The following is a 16,826-nucleotide window of genomic DNA, read 5'->3' on the forward strand; positions in this document are numbered from 1 at the left end:
AATTAGGGTCGAACCTGGTCTCATTAGTTTTTAATTTAAATTTAATCAATAGCTTTTTAAGCACAATGCGAACATACTAACTTCATTAATTAATATAACCTTACCCTAGACAACTTAATTATCATCTTTAATTAAAACCCTTTAGTTTTAATTTCAGTATCAAGTAGTTAACTAAGAAGTAAAGAAAATATGTTCCAGCACTGTAATCTCGATTCAGGTCTAATCTTTTCTTTCTAAGGTCCTTGAAGCAACCAAGTCTTACACCCCTTATTTCCGCCAGAGGGGTGGTGTGGGGTGGAAGAGGACCCATGACCGGGAGACCGAGAAAAATCAGCTTCTTTTTTATCCTTTTAGAGTAGGAGGTACCCGTAGCAGTTAGGGATGATCGTCGTAGAGTTACGCTACAACTTTCTCTTTAACAAAAAGGAAATTAGGCTCACCTAAATTCACTCCCCCATCCTCCTTTTAAAAAGGATGAATCCAGGGATGCTGGGAGACTGCGGAGACAGAGAGAGAGAGAGAGAGAGAGAGAGAGAGAGAGAGAGAGAGAGAGAGAGAGAGAGAGAGAGAGAGAGAGAGAGAGAGAGAGAGAGAGAGAAGAGCGCAACTAGGCTAATTATTTACGCCTGTTAGAAAAGAGACAGGTGAAACTGTCCTCTTTAAAAAGATTTTTTTCTTTTCTTTTCTTTTTAACCGAATAATAATTTTTCGAAGAAAAGAAACAGAAGGGGTGGATTCGCTGCTTTTGTGTAGAACTCTAGATCGGTCGAGTCATTTTCTTTTCAATTCAAAAATATTGATTTGGGTTATTCTAAAAATAGATGGTTTATATCTTTGGCAATCCGACTTTGATTTATCGTTAGCTTTATTCGTTTTGAATTAGTCCTCCTTATTCGTTTCTTGAATTATTAGGGTTAAAATATTTTGGACATGAAATCTTCAAGGAATCGGAATGAGCTAGGTGATTGAATTTACAAAATATTCTCTAATTAATTAATAAAAACAATTCAATACCCTACAGAATTATAATTGGCTACAGGCGATACTACATAGAAATTAGGCCTAAAGAGTTAAGAGATTTATCTATTTAAGCCTTTCTTAATGAAAACTCGTCACAGAACAATATCCGTTCCTTTACAAAGTTAGGTAAAGCCTTTTATCCATCCACCTATCTTTGTAGGGGCCTCTATTGTTTTTCGGGCAAACGATTAAGAGTGTATAAAGAATACATACATTAATTCCACTCCAGTTTGCAGTACAAACAACTTGAACTGGGAATACGTGTAGAGATAATATTTGATATTACAGTCAAGTAAAAATGTATTTAAAATAATCCCCCTTAAATATATTAAATATACAGAATAGAATTATTAAAAATAGGCCTAATTACAGTATTTTTTTTCTGATCTACTTTAAGGACCGTTCTAGGGTGTGGTACTCTTTTTTGTCGTATATATGTATATATATAGTTGAGCGCGTTTTTTCGGCGTGAGTTACATACTCAATATCTTCCTCGTGATTCGACAAACGCTTGTCCAGGCCAATGAAAAAAGTTAGGCTTAGCTAGAAACCTAGCCCGAGGCGTAAAAAAGAGTAATTTAATTTCACAGATGAATAATTCAGTTAAGGGAATACGAAACTGTATTGTATTCCGTGGCTATACGAATTTCGGGTTGGCAATGATATTATACTTTGAAATGGAGTATAGCCGAAAGATTCGTATAGGCCTTGGCGTGAATACCTTTAGGCCGAGGGTGTGATAGGTTAATTTAACATACCTAAAGATACTTATATTACTCAGATGAGGGGAGAGAGAGAGAGAGAGAGAGAGAGAGAGAGAGAGAGAGAGAGAGACAATAAGGGCAACAAACTCCTCATTAGGAAATTTAGTTACTTGGTAACGTCACGGAAAAGAAGGAAAAGTTCTCTTTTAAGTATAATAATATTCTTTGCCACACTTAGCTCGGAGCGGGGGCAAAAGAGTAAAAATGACAGAACACAAAAAGTCTAATTTGTTCATTTTTCCAGGGTGATTCTTTTAGTGAAATTAACTTCGTTTGCCTTTTCCCGGCTAAAAAGAGTTGTTATACCGCGAAAGCCAAGGAAGTTTTCTGATTCCAAAAGAGAAAAAGGGTTGGTCCTTTTGATTTTCTCTCGCTCGGGTTACCGAGTAAGTTTTCCGCTGATTTAGATGGTACGCCCAATCGTTATTAGTTTTATTTAATTTGGCTATTTGCATTAGAGAAGAAGGAAGGTTAAGGTGGTCCGTCCGGAAAAACGGCTTTTATATACTATATATTCTCCCCAATGTCCGTATACTTCTAATTCAAAGGAGGGAGGTCTTTTTTGCTCCGGGAATTGCGGGGATTCCAATATAGGGGGTGAGAAAACGTGCCTGGGATCACGGCTTGGAATTTTTGCCTGGTTCCTCTCCATCTTCCCAGCTGCAGCATCTTCCTTCCTTCCTTCCTCTTTCACACCGTGATGGTTTCCCTACGTGGCTAACCTAACGTCCGCGAAACGGAGTGGTTAAGCATAATGACCACATCCACCTTAATGTAAGCGAAAGGTCTTTACCGTAAATCGGGTGCTAGCTGCTAGCGCATGCGCAAGTTTTGCCTCATGCAGAAACTAAAATGTATACAGATTCTAAATTCGCTGATAAGAAATCTAGCCCATACTCTGATTGTTAAGATTGTCAGTTGCTAAGGCTAGAGAGTTTTATTTTGGTCCATTGAAATAATTCTTTAAACATTTTCAGGGCTCAGACTAAATTTTTATATTAAAAATACCTGAATTTTCCAGCTTATCCCTTATTTTCATAATATCCCTTGACCATTTTAAGGTATTTACCAGAGTCCACTTCATAATTACACCTGGGACCATCTTTAGCATTGCTCGAAGCACGGTTTCAAATGAAATCCCTGACCTATCCCTGAATTTTTAGGAAAAACCTTAAATCCCTGACTTATTCCGAATCCCTGAGTTATCCGCAGGTTCCGTACGAACCCTGATTTAAGGGACATTTACAAAAAGGCGCGGTGCACTACGCTATTTTTCCTCGATGAAATAAAGAGAATTAAGCGAGCAGCAAAGCCATAGAGTGTATAATTCGTATCGTTTAGGGAGCCATTGAAAACGTGATAAAAATTTGCGAAATCGTCTGACGTTTATTATACACACTGCTCCTAAGCATATATACATATATATATATATATGTATATATATAGGGACTTTTCTAATTATCGTATTTCTAAAACGAATGAAACGTTGCGAAGAAGAAGCATGGCCCGAATTAACCACGAAGGCGAGCGAGCTCTCGCGTTATTTTTATCGTCGTGTCACAACGATTAAACGTTATAACCTCCCCGAGCTAAAGCTAAAGCTTATAGGAGGAGGCGAAAAAATATTAATCACTCCGCTCGCTGCTGGTAGATATAAATAATTAAGCAAGTACCAAATCGCGAACACAGTTCATTTATCTCTCGACCCACCCTGTTTCTATTTCGGGACACATTTTTAGACACTCTCCTTTAATCGAGCGTGCTATAATATCTGCCAGAGGAACTAACGAATACGCCGCCTTCAAAGTATACACTTTTTAATAATTCATCCCACCTTCAAAATACTTTAAATCCATCACTCGCCACGAAAAGGACTAAAACATTTCTACTGAAAATTTAGTAAAAAAAGACCTATTAAACTTAATAATTTCGCACCAGGGTAACCTACAGGACGTTCAATACGAAACCTGCAAGTTACTATAGGTCTACTACCTTCTAATCCCGACTCTATTAATAACAGAGTGCACTTGGACTGAAATTAACCACCAGGAGGCGATTTCTAATTTCATTTTGCCTATAAACCGGTAGATAGCTAGGAATAATCTTTGACGAAGGTAGTCTTCTTCTTTATGGGAGCTTTACTTAAGTGCCCAGTATTCGCAGTTGGCGGGGAGAATTAGGGTCGTCCAAGGCGCTGACGTGCGCGTTTAGTGACGTGGGACACGGACGACGGAGAGAGAGAGAGAGAGAATTAAGAAGCCCCGGTGCCCCGCATGGCCAGCGCGAGAAGAAGAGAGTATATTTTTTACTTTGGAAGATTCCTTGCTTCTAACGTCTTAGCCACGGGGTGTGGTTTCCACCGAGAGCGCCAACTGCAGCGGTCCACGACGCGGGGGTGAGCGACGTTACGGCTCATTTAAGAAAAGCATCAGACGCCAACCATCGAGGTCAAAGCGGGATCTTAAGAAACCGGTCCACCGGATGATAGTAGAAAGAGAGAGAGAGAGAGAGAGAGAGGAGAGAGCTAAAAACGCCGAGTACATATTTTTCCAATTTTTTTTTAAAGGATGAGCACTCGCTTTTGATCTTTTGGAAAAGATGTATCTTGACCCCTATTCCCTTAATTCAATATCAATAAAGGATACCGAGACATTCGTGACGCCATTAGTCGTTCTCTCTTATTTTTGGCTCAGATGCGTGGACTTACAAAGGGTGCAATCCTAAATTTTCCAAACAAATTCAACGTAGTAAGACTTTGTAATCAAAGTAGATTGTTTCGTAGAGTCTCGAAAAGATAACACCGTCTGGGACGTAAACTTACAAGCATTAAGCTTCGAGATAAAACAAGTAAAATACAGGACTTAACGATTTGGGGTGTGGGGAGTGGTTGTATGGAATGGACAAAGGGTTAGTAGAGCGCGCGCGAGGCGCCTGGGGCCAACGTACGTTAGGTTAACCCCATTTTATCCGATATAGACGGACACACCTGAATAATTCCGATCTTTCGATTGGTCAAATTCTTTTCTCAAGCTCCCTAGTTCTTTTTATAGCCAGGAAGGGTCTCACTGGCCTGATTGACTTCTGGCACGAGATTGGCTTCGACCTTTAGATAACCGTTGGGTGGCAACGGGAGGTATAGCGAGGGGTCGACTACTTATACAACAAATCTTAAAGATATTACCAAAAACTACCGAATAATCAGATTAAGTCATTTGAAATTAATTTACACTTTGCTTAAATAATCCGAAGTTATTGCACATATTGAACAAAGTAAAAGTGCGTCAATGGGTTTATAGTGTCCACTGTCCAACCACACGTGGTGACGGGTGGAAAAACCCAGTAAAAATGGAGGGGGGAAAGGTCTTAAGCTGCCAAGGAAATCGAGGTTACGAAAAAAAGCTGGGCAGGATAAAAAAGGCAACGCCTAATCAAGGCAAGCCACACTAACGGATTTCAAGCCCCTTTCTCTCTCTCACTCTCTACTGCAAGAAGACTTTTTCTTTCACTCCCCTCTCTTTTTCGGTACACGTGCATTGCGGAATTGTGGGAAAACTATCGGATCTTAGCTACGTAACTCTCTTTTTAACCCACGACCCCGAGAAAACGACCTAAAATACTGGTTAAACAAAAAATAATGTAAAAAAATGGTACCTGACTAGAACGAAGATAAATTCCTATGTCTTTTCTTAAAGGAGTTCCTGAAAATGGTAGCGTCTACTATTAGAAACACTCACATCGTGTACTCGAGACAATAAAAACAATTAAGCTACTTTATAGGAACTAATTACATTAAGCACTAAACTAATTGTAATATTTTTCCAGTAAACATGGGATATTTAAATTTTGGTTTAAAACAAACGATAATTTTCTTTTCTAAATGTAGGCTAATTTTAAGTGAATTACACTTAACCCGAGTTAAATATGATTAAACGCTTGGCCTACTTCTATTCCCCCTTAATTATTTATGTCATTATCCATGAGCAAAAAAAAAAAAAAAGAAAACTAAAGTTCTATCCTAAATGGAATAAGCTTAAAAAATGAACTACTTCTTGGGGGAATTTCTTTCAGGTCCTGACTTGAACATTTTCCCTAAAGCATAGGACTCGCTTCTCTTTTATCTAGCAATTTTTCGTCCTCTCGTGAACAGAAACATATTTTGCTGGTAAGGGAAGAGAGATATTAGTTCTTGCTCCGAAGCTTGAAGCGTCAGGGAAACAATAAAGAGCAGCTTCCGAGCCAGCGAGTATAGACAATATTTCTTTTCCAGCAAGATTGTTCCTTCTAGTTCAGACTACAAACTCTTATATTCTACTTAGACCAGCTTCCATTCTCCAGAAGCTTAGCCAAGAATATTTTCAATTCTCCAGAGAATATTCGCTTACATCGTAAGAGGTACTCAAAAGGTACAATATTCTTGGGTAAAATTTAAAAAACAAATTCATATCCTACATGGAGAAAGAAGGAGGAGGAAAAACTCTGTCGTTGATGTGTATAAAAAGCTTCGCGTCACTGTTTACGTCAACTACACGACCATCCCAAAACTTTTCAGCGGCGCTAAAAAAAGTTTAAGTCCCTTCCCATCCTTTTCTCTGTAAGGTCTACGGCGGTGTTAGGAGACCACGTTAAACTCGCCGTCAATCTTAGTTTACTTTAAAATAAACTCTATTTCCAGGGATATCTAACGATATTTTCCAATAGGATAAATATATTTATGGAAAAGTTGGACTGATGTCGAATATGGAAACGATGATATATATTTTTATTTCTATATTCGAAGGAGAAGGTGCTTTAGATTCGGATTTTGAAATTTCTTGGGTGGATTGGTAGATTTAGAAAAGGAAACGAGAGATGAAATTGAAGAATCTTGTAGTTCAACGTTACGGTTTCTAAGATTTTCCAAAGATTAGACTAGAAGGGGAGAACTAAAACGGAAACGGGGATGTTTTTTTTTCCTTTACGTGTTTTGATAAACAAACGTAACCTAAATGTCAAGAAGGGTCAAACTGTAACAACTTTTAAATTATGGAAAAGTTTGCCCATAATGGCGGCATTGCATTGAGGCGCATATATCCTATGTATCTTTGATTTTAGTGTTCGTCCGTCCTATCAATACAGCCCTTGATATAAATGAGGTAAGCATTGAGTTCCAGTAGCGTCGCGGGATCGATTCTCGCGATGCCAGGCGGGTTTCCGTATCGACATTAGTGGCTGGGGGATAAGAGATGGCCGCCGTGCTAGGGATTCTGGGTTTATCTGGAAAACAGGCTTTAAGGAGAGACAATCGGAGAGGAATTCAACGGCCACGATAATTGATTCCGCATGCTGCGAGAGAGAACGAGAATCTCTCAAACCGTTGCCCAATTCACTAGAGGAATCAATTCTGCCTATCTGTCGCCCCCAAAAATCAAGTCCCTTTCCAGGCTAGGGCATAATAATATAAGCAACCGTCGAGGCCAGCTTTAAATTATAGTTCAGGACTGCCGTATCTTCATTCGAATTTAGGCTTAACTTCATTTTCTAACCAATTGAAACCGTACGAGCGACGTTCTTTGGCGTTAAATCCGCATCCTGGTTACTACAGTCTACTTCATCCTTGTCCTCCTTTTGTATTCCCGAAATCCCATAACGTCGTTGGCTGGTTTGGTCCTCGCAGTATCCGCGATAGAGAAACGAGGTCCCCCCTTTCCTCTTAAAGCGAACACGCATTAGTTAATGCGAGGCCCAAACGGAGCTCTTAAGCGATGCCTAATGACGAAATGATAAAACGTATACATGGACGCTATAGCTAGAGCCATGCATAGCCGCTTCTCGCCGACCTCGAAATAATTTCACCGCGCTCGCTTAAGGAGAGACAAAGAGGAAACTGGGACCCAGGGAAGGGAAGGGTTAAAAGAAAGAAAACGCGACGAATCGCGGTTCTCGATCGTTAGAGCAATGACTTCCATTCTATTATAGCGGAGCTAAGTGCTTCCTTTTTAAGCGCGCGCGCTGCCATTAGGAAAAACCGCCGCCGTTCACCGTGGCCCGGGCGATTAGATTTGTAAACGTGATTTCTATCCAATCTACGTCTCTTTTTCTTCGCGTCCAAAGCTTCATCCGCATGGCCTCTCAAATCAATCTCGAGTCGAAAAAAACCTCTTAAACCGATAGATTCTCATCTAGTAGGCTATATTTATAGATTCTTGACCTTGACCTATAATTTTGAATCAATCCGTATCTTCGTAGACACGTTGTCTACTTAAAATCTTCATTTTACATGTCACCCGCCTAAGTTGTCGTCTATTCAAGAGGCAGTTCTCGGGTTCGAATAATAATAAATTGCGAGTAGCCGGTGCCACCTATAGCTAGTACCGAGTACTATTTATAAAGAAAAACTTCTTCATCGATGAGGGGCTAAAAAATGCTGGAATTATAAGAAAGTGACGCGTGAAGACTGAAAAGGGATACGAAGCGTCGTACGCTCTACCAGCGTAGGAATATAATGGGTTATGACGAGAGGATCCATGGGCGAATTGCGGGGGCTAACTCCCAATGAGTAAGGAAGCTGAATCAGAAGGGATTCTCATCCCGAGCTTCCTTCCTCGTCATCCCCCCCCCATCTTTTTCTTATCTATGACGTCCACGCGGGTTGCCCTTTAACGTTAGTTATCCATCAATGAAAAGACGCGCGGGGCTCCCCCACAACGGATATATTATTTCTTGGCCAGCTAAGAAGGAGATCATAGCGTCAGACGCGGCCCTTATCCTAACTCATAACCCTAACTATTGCGCGTTCCACCATTCGGCCCGCTTCTTTTGTTAGTCCTGACCCGAATTAACTCGAATTTATCCTGAATATTGATGTATAATTATTAAGGCGAGAAGAGCTTGCCGCGTGCAGTTTATGAGTTTTAACGAGTAAATTTAGTGGTGGATGGTATTGGTTCCAGTAAAATTTCGATATGGGCCATCACTAACCGCACATTTTTTGTACATTGTTTGTTATTAACGTCCCTAGAGCGAAGAAGTCGCGAAACTAATAAATACTAGGCCTAATGTTACACGGAAAAAACATTTTTCTTCGGAATTACAATAACCGAAACATTAAAAAACTTTTAGACCAAAAAATACCGATTTTTCCTCTTTAGGCAAAAACAATTCCTATATACGTGCCAGACTATTCATATATCTAAATTCTGACTGCGAGAGAAAGAGAAAGAGAAAGAGAGAGAGAGAGAGAGAGAGAGAGAGAGAGAGAGAGAGAGAGAGAGAGAGAGAGAGAGAGAGAGAGAGAGAGAGAGAGAGAGAGAGAGAGAGAGAGAGAGAGAGAGAGAGAGAGAGAGAGAGAGAGAGAGAGAGAGAGAGAGAGAGAAAGGTGAAGGAGGAAACATCCAAATTTCTCAAAATAGATGATCATACTCTGTCACCTATTTTTTCTCGTGCAAAAGGAAAAATTGGTAGGAGTATAAGGAAAGGATGGAAATCGTAGAAAAATAGGCCTTGGGGCAGACGCATGCGCGTTGCAGTCTCTCGATCGGCTGCGAGGAAAGAGTTGGCCAAAATACCCCGGGAATGACGGAGATGGAGCGGTGTACAACTTCTCCCACACACGCGGATCCAAAGGGGAAAAAAAGAGAGAAGTTAAAATATATTTGGGAAAAGAAAAAAAAAACCTGCTCGACGGAAAAGGAGTGTAGGAAGAAGGGGTTAGCTAGGCTGGCGTATTAGAGAACTTAGAAGAGAGCGCAGCATCGACCCCGAGCTTTGGTATATTAATCATTTTGGGCCATTCTTAGTCAGGGAGGGAGAGAGAGAGAGAGGGAGAGAGAGGGAGAGAGAGAGAGAGATCTGATTGCAAAAACAATCTAACTTCAGGTTCCAAAATTAAAACTTGGACTCTAATTAAAAACAAACCATTGGTTCAAGATATTAGTAGTTCAGAGATTTAATAGAAAGTACTAAAGTAGTAGTAGCCTAGTAAAAAGCGATTGTTAATGCAGCTATTGTTCTCAAATAGTTCCTGTAACGATAGCGAAAGCAGCTTAAAAGAATAACTTGGCCTACTATTATGTAAATACGAGGTTTCCACTGTGATAAAGTTTTATGATTAAGGCAGAGTTGTCTGTAACGTCGTGTAATAAACTTAACTTATATTTTATCCACGTGTCTTTATTAAGTGACCAACACATAAGGTAGAACCAAGCGTTAGGATAGCATTACAGTTCCCATATAGCAAATTGGAAACGTGGGACGAGGTTTGTAAAGTAAACATACAAACGCGTAATGTTAAATACCATAAGTTTTATACACTAAAAATCACATTGTTTTTTCTTCATAAAATTCGCGAGTTCAATACCTACACTCCATATAATACGATCAATAGTTAGGCGGGCCTCTACCTCGTACCATTTTCCGCTTAGCACGAAGAAAATAAGCGAGCTCGACTCTGCCGGCCCCAGAATCGAGCCCAGACCGCGGGATAGAAATTGGGCTATAGCTACCTTCCCCTTCGCTTTTGCCCAGTACCCAGGGCATCGGAGCCCAAGAGAGAGAAGGAGAAAGAGAGAGAGAGAGAGCTAGAAGGTTCCCAAAGGGACTCCTTAGACAACGACGGCTGTAAATAACTCGCTCGACGCGGCCAGTGTTTTAGCTAGAAAAGGAACGCCCGTATTCCGAATGGGCAGGTGATTTTCGAAGCTGCCCAGCAGCCTCTATACCAAAAGGTTGAGAGCCAAAAACAGAAATCGACCCGAATTCCCGAATGGCCCAGCTATAGCACCGAAAAAGAAAGAACTTACACGAGAAAAACCTTTCTAAAAACTTATTCGCTATTTCTCTCAATAAAACAGACTGAATACCTTTTTCGGTATAACGGTAATACTCCCACCATTCTTGATATCTCAAACGCCGTCGCTTCAGAGTTCTCACTATACAATTTTTACCACCAAAGTAACTACATCCATTATTTAAACGGGTTGAAAGTTCAAGCCGTCACGTGTTACGTTTAGCTTACGAATCTTCGATTTCCTACTTTTAATAATAAAAGATGTATAAGCGAATCAATAACGTTTATCGGCCCAACGTTTCGCGGTTGGACGCCCAACACCCAATAATGGTAATTTTCCATCGGGACGGGGATTGGCGAAACTGAAACTCAATGACAACGACGAAAGAACACAGGAAAGATTGTTACAAGGGCTCGCGATCCACGTATCCCTTTCACGGATACGTGGATCGCGTTTCCAAGAGACAATGGTGGGAGAAATATAACAAAAATGTAACTACTAGGATAGTGTATATCCCAATAAGTAAACAAGGAAGAAATTATACCAATGTTTCCTTTTTCCACAGTCATATTAGATATCAAGGGAGTAAAAATATTTCATCATAACACATTTCACCTTTGATATCTTAAACTAATTTCACGGAGCGTTTATCCTCCCTTCACCAAAATCTTGAACCCTTCAAATTTAAATTACGAGACGAAGCCTATAAAATTCCAGCACGCGACAAAAACATAAAACGTAGGTCAAATTCATAAAACTCTATTTACTGGTAAGTCTGCCATGAGTTAAATGGTGTGTTCTTAGCGTCAAACTGAATTTAAAGTATCAACTTTTCTGGTAAGTGGCAGACTTATCAAAAACACGCTGTATATAGTTTACTTTAAAAGTAATCTAAAAATAAGGCGCGATTTTCTTTATATGAATGACACGAAAAAGCACTAAAGAGTCTAATGATAACAACCCACGTATAACCCGACTATTCCGTCACTGATACGTCTAAGAAAAAAAACCGTCCAAAAATAAAAATCTAAAATCTCCGTCATTAGGTCGAATGGGATTCGAATACTATAAAGATTTAGAAAAGAAAATCTTTAAAAACTATTTAAAGTTAAAGCCTAATGACCGGGAGTACTCTCTTTTGAAAAGGGAATCCCATTCTGTCTTTGACAAAGAGCGATTCTTTTGTAATTTTATTTTAAAGGAAAGTCTGAGTAGGAAGGAAGTCTCGTCTCTGTTCGCGGTATAAAGTGGAATGAAGTACCACGCTTATCCAGTATCAATTTCCAAGCCGCGTTTCTACAATTTAACCTATTCCGCCTTCATTCACGGGACATTCGCGAACGTCTGTTCAACTTATTAGATTCAATGAAATTATATTACGGGAAGGAGAGATAGCGGGTAAAGCTAGGTTTTATAAAATACGCCAGTGTAAGCTCGGCTTCATTCAATTATAGAGTTGATGTTCCGTTGGTAACAATGGAACGCGACTATTTACCAATCGACCCGTACTATAGCAATGACGATTAAGTAGAGACGTCAAAGAGGATAGGTGACGCTACATACCTTAGACGATCACCTCGTTTTAAAGTGAAGGTGAAAATAGTCATGATTGAGCTACACGGAATTTAAAATAAAACTCAAAATTCTCTCCGCCTTTTCTTAACTAATAGCTAAACAGTATATTATTATTATTATTATTATTATTATTAATGTTAATACTAATTTCTTTAGAATATTTCAATCCACCTTTAAGAACATTTTCTAAAACGATTTTTGCTGTATTGGATCAAAGAAAAGGACAGAGTGAGTTAGGAGCGAACTTGGCCCGAGCTTTTGAACCAATACTTGTCCTCCTACACAACGCGTCTATCTTGGTTCTTTCGAGTACTTAAGAAGAAGAAGACGCGGCGTCGGAGGCTATCGACTCTTTTTCTTTGAAAAAAAAAAATTGGATGGATCAATAGGCGACAGAACCTTCCCGACTGATTCATTCATTCATTAAAATAACCGATAACTTTAAGACGACGTGTCGTTACTCAAATACATTTTTAAGTTGTGATATTTAACGCGTAAGAAAGACCCAGCTTGACATGACATTTGCAAGAACATGATTATTAACAATGCTAACTTTAGAATTAGTAATTTGAAATATTGATATATTTTCCAAAATTACCATCATACGTTCAGAGGGAAAGTCACAATATAGGGGTTTTAAAATACACGCATTTTCCCATAGCCCCTGTAGAAATGTTTTCCCTGCTATGATCTAAAATTCTGCGAAAAGCGGCTCTCTAAGGGGGTTTATTTAAAAATCCCTAAATATTGATTCTTTGGTTTTGGTATTATCTTTTAGCATATCCAGTCTGTATTGGCGAATTAGTTCAAACTCCGGCGTACTAATTAGAGGCTTTAGATGGTTGCTTCGTAATTAATTATTAATTGAGTGTTTTGATAGGCGATTTGGTTAGACTTAACAGTAAGTTAATTAGAATTAATTGGCTTAATTATTGGAGCGGGGTTTGAGGCTATAGGTTAGTCATGAAGTTACGTAAGAGGTTAAGTAAGAATTTTACAGCGAATTAGCACAGGTATTGATTTTAAGCTTATGTCTATTATGTTTCAAGTTATTTTGAGCAATATGAATATTAATAGAAAATAATTTACCTCTTTTTGATCCTTGCATGGCTCATCATGACCTCCAAGGCTCCAAAGTTTATTTTCGACTCCAAAAAGTGCTCGTGGTTTTCTACAAACATAAAAGAAAAGGGGGAATTTAGTCATGAATGATAATTTAAGCCTGGTATAAGAATGATCCTTGTAATTAAGAATAAAAACAGTTTTACAATGGACGCTCGTTATTACGGCCATTAGACTAATGTCGAAAACTTTAAAAGAGAAGAGGGGGATGCATGCGTGGGAGACGAAGACCAGCCGGGAGATCTAGAAACGTTCGAGAGAGAGAGAGAGCTGAATTTATTGTTTAGAGAAAACGAAGCTATTAAGGGCAAAACAATCCCGAGTCTAGTTTATAGCCAAGATCTGCCTTCTACAGAGCAAAACCCTAAGCCTCGCCTGCACTCTCTTTCATCCTACATTCGTACCATGTAGCGTCTCTTAATGAGAAAAGATCGGTCCAATGAATTTATAGGCGGAGAAACGGACCACTCTTACTTACAGATAGGTCCGTCCACCTACCTAAATTGAATCGAGATAAGCCACGATATAAGGTCATTTAGAACGCTTTACGACGCTCATTCTTTCAACTCGGCTTCCTAAGGTGGACGAGGTTACGGAATAGGGGTAAAAAAGGTTATCCTAGCTGACTACCCTTTTAACAACCTTTTTCGCGGCAAATGAAATAGCATTAGAAAGGGCATCCATACATCTTAGCTAGGTTTCGGCGTAATTGTTAATTCGGTGGGCTCCGAGAAAAGCCGATTTTCCTCTCTTATTTCTCTAACAGAAATAGCGCTACTCCGCTTCTCTATCCGAACGACCCACGCGATAATCAAGGTCTAAGACAAAGGAGTACTGTTACGCTAAACCTATTATAGAAACAGTTAAAAAATAGCCAGTTAGCTACTTCAGACTGAGGGCAAAATCCACCCAAAACGGTCGTCCAAAATAAAACCCAGTCAAAATTTGGTCCACCCAAGATTTAATCAACTCCTCCGTAACATTTTACGATGGTATCTACACACTATCTCCGACTATTTTTTTGTTATATCACGGGAATTTACCCGCACCCCATTTGACTTTCCACGAGTTCAATTACGACTCTTCTTGGAAAGGGAGAAAATGAAAAAGGTCAAATTAAATCTCGGCCTGATCTCGATAAAACCATAGCGAAATCTTTTCGTGGGAAAGAGATAGGCGGAGGGAAAAAAGAGACAAAACCATCTAATACCAAAGAAGAAGAAGAAAAAGAGAGAGAAAGTAGGCTTTGAAATCTAGTGAAAATAAAATATTCCCAAACGTGTCATTGAGATCGCGAATCTCATCAAGTCACTGCAAGGATGAAGCGAGCGAGAGTCCAATTTTCCCCTAGAACTCGTAACCCCGTGACGGGACGTACAGTTGGATCTTTTTAATCCCGTTGGCCGATTGGGATGATTCCCAAATGGGACCCGAAAATGCATTGGCATTTCATCCACCTAAGATACTAGTAACTAGTTGGGAAAAGGTCAAATATCAGTGGTACAGTTACTCGCTATAAGCCTCGGTCTTCTCCCTCTCTCTCTCTCGGATGTAGCTGGATTCTGGAAAAGAGTCTTTCTTATATAAGTGTCACCCCCTGGGTTGGTTGGTTCGGCCAAAAAGGACTAAAAATATACTAGTAGGAGGGCGGGCGATACACAAAGGAGTTCAGGATCTAGAGAGGAAAGTAAAGGGGAAAAAACGGTTGAGGGAAGAAATCATTACACGCTTCAACGGTTAGCTTGTAATGGGAAAAACTTGTTTCGGATAAAAGGGGAACACGGAACAGTTTCGCGCCAGGGGCTTCCCGTTCCGCTTCTGGCAAAACGTCTCGTCCGTATCACCATCAGTCTTCAGTATTAACGAAACTACCAAAGGAAATACATTAACTAAAGTAAACCTATTCCCCAACCCATAAACAATTATTTACAAAGTCCAAGTCTTAAATCTAATTTCTTAAACACGGTTGTTGACTCGGAAATACAACTATCATAACGCTTCTTCCACGAGAAATGCGCTTCTGATTAAAGAAATGTTATTATTACGTGGATATTTCACATTGAAACGAACTCCTAATCTGTCCATTGAGAGAGATGGAATTAAGTGCAGCCTTAACTTTGCGCTTCTCTTATACACGCGTATCGCCTTTCCCCTCATTGGCTGTCACATCCCGAATAGATATTTCTTAGGAAAAGCGTCCTTACACGATACGGAGGAGGTAAAAAAGGTTTGCACGAAGAAAAGAGCTAGATAGCGCTTCGAGCGGCAACTAAGCGACTCATCCGAGCGCTTGATACGGAGAATAGCTTAAATCAAGCATTTTTTTCTTGTCCTTTCTATACATATACATACCGTATACCTCTCTCTCTCACTCGGTCTCCTCCGCATCCCTATCCCCATCCCGTTCAGCATCTTCCCGCGAACGCAAAAAGAACGTCTATGTATGGAAATAAAGAAATTTGATTTTTTTTACCAAAGGGAGCCCTGGATGGATGCTGCATGGGATCGAGAGTTTTCAATCGCGACTGACTTAAAAGAGATGGAGTTCCAAAGAAAAAAGAGAAAATCGCTATCTAAAAAGCGCCAGTGAACTTCTTCCTCTTCTTCGTGGGATGGAAGAGGATGGGATATTCTAAAAATTGGCAAACAAATAACTATAGGATGGAATGATGCGAAGAGATGGGAGAGAGTGTTGTAAATTCAGGGATGGATGCGGAGAAGAGAGGATGGAAAAACTTTTTCACGGATGGAACGACTATCTTGAAAACGGGAAAATGTTGTTACCGTGTAGCAAATTGCGACGCAAAAATATTTTCGGGGAAAAGAAAAACGACCTATTATGTAAATTCAATAATGCGGATAATGTATTCTGTCAGGACATATATATTTTTTAGCTTATAGAGAAGAATGTTGAGTGTGGCGGCATACTTTTGCCCAAATGTGCAGGTATAAATTGGATACGGGAATTTTATGGGAAACCTTTTTAAAGGATTTGATGGAATATTTCATATTATTAATTTAGTAAAGCTTTACACATTATAAATTTTCCGATGGGATAATTTCAATGGACGTATTCCCCTATAAAACAATTTACTTATTGGCTCATCTTTAAATTTTCCAAAAGCGAAACGAAAAAAAAAAGATAATTTTCTTTAAATATTTGCATGGCAAACTTGTCGAATGTCTGCTACGCCATCTTTTTATATTTAAACAAAAAAAAGTTCTTTGATCCGAGTCTACTCGAGGGTCTCTAGACGATACGGATAATGTCACTTCTACAGGTTAGCCCAGACGTGTCTTTTTTAGAAAATAATTTTTTTACCAGGCCTAGGCCCTAGTTTGAGTTTTTTCCTTCTTTCTTTCTTTCTTTATATAAAGCAAAGGTTAGAGAAGATGTCAAAAATTTCTCAATTTCACGAACGAATAACTCGCGACCCGAGAAACAAAAATTGCCAAACAGCGAAGAGACAATGAAGGAGCGCGACTTCGGGCTATACCGAGGACCAGGGGATAAAGAAAAAATATATTGTCTGTCAAGGTTTTGAAAACGACCAGACATAATCGTTTCTATATAAAAAAA

At 39.5% G+C, this 16,826-nt stretch overlaps 1 protein-coding gene across 5 annotated transcripts in view; it reads right to left on the bottom strand.

The window, feature by feature from the left end:
• LOC149588633 (ELAV-like protein 3) overlaps positions 1-16,826 on the bottom strand; it is a 269,510-nt gene that overhangs the window by 137,514 nt on the left and 115,170 nt on the right. For all 5 annotated transcript variants that reach the window (XM_089862552.1, XM_089862551.1, XM_089862550.1 and 2 more), the window contains exon 4: positions 13,214-13,295. The gene's annotated coding sequence lies outside the window, so the exon portion shown is untranslated. The remainder of the gene's footprint in view (positions 1-13,213; positions 13,296-16,826) is intronic.

The sequence above is a fragment of the Phalangium opilio genome, unplaced genomic scaffold (genome assembly GCF_054372755.1).
Source record: "Phalangium opilio isolate 3A_F unplaced genomic scaffold, DU_Popi_V2 ptg000540l_1, whole genome shotgun sequence".
Taxonomy (NCBI): domain Eukaryota; kingdom Metazoa; phylum Arthropoda; class Arachnida; order Opiliones; family Phalangiidae; genus Phalangium; species Phalangium opilio.